Source organism: Propithecus coquereli, unplaced genomic scaffold, assembly GCF_000956105.1.
Source record: "Propithecus coquereli isolate 6110/MARCELLA unplaced genomic scaffold, Pcoq_1.0 Scaffold347, whole genome shotgun sequence".
Taxonomy (NCBI): Eukaryota; Metazoa; Chordata; class Mammalia; order Primates; family Indriidae; genus Propithecus; species Propithecus coquereli.
Window position 1 is genome coordinate 808,910 of NW_012149141.1, and position 687 is coordinate 809,596.

A 687-nucleotide genomic window follows, 5' to 3' on the forward strand; every position below is an offset into this window, starting at 1 on the left:
AACCACCATTCTACTTTCTGTCTCTACAAATTTAACCATTCTAGGTACCTCATTCATATATATATAACATATATTATGTATATCAAGTAACTGTGGAATCATATGGTATTTTTCTTTTTGTGACAGGCTTATTTTACTTAGCACAATGTCTTCAAGGCTTATCCATACTTCAACATGTGTCAGAATCTTCCTTTTCAAGGCGAAACAAACTTCTGTCGTAGTATATACCACATTGTGTTTGGCCATTCATCCACAGATATACACCTGGGTTGCTTCGGAAGTTCTTAAGCCTGTATCAAATTAGCCTAGTATGAAGTCTGAATTTTCTGTACATTAATGTCATTGTAATTAGTAATTATACATTAGCACAGCATTTTGGGAATGCTTGCTATTTTAATTTTTACTGTTGGGCAAAGGCAGACTACAAACATTTTTTGAGCAGGGCTGAAGCATGATTAGATCTTACAGACATCTCCAAACAAGGCTGGTCTCCCTTGCACATTTTGCAAGGGCAAAACCCTTGTGAGATGTCTTATTTCAGAGGCTGTACCCTAAATGGCTATATGGACTAGGCAGATAAGATGTGTCAGTCTGACCAGGTGTAATCATAGGGAATGGCAGGGCCTGTAGAAGTTGAGATTAGCTGCCCTGCTTTCCAAATGGGTTCAAATGTTAAAATAAACACAG

The 687-nt window shown here is 37.4% G+C and overlaps 1 protein-coding gene across 1 annotated transcript in view; it reads right to left on the bottom strand.

Moving 5' to 3' along the window:
• Positions 1-687, bottom strand: part of SUCLG2 (succinate-CoA ligase, GDP-forming, beta subunit) — a 280,046-nt gene that overhangs the window by 111,935 nt on the left and 167,424 nt on the right. The window lies entirely within an intron of this gene.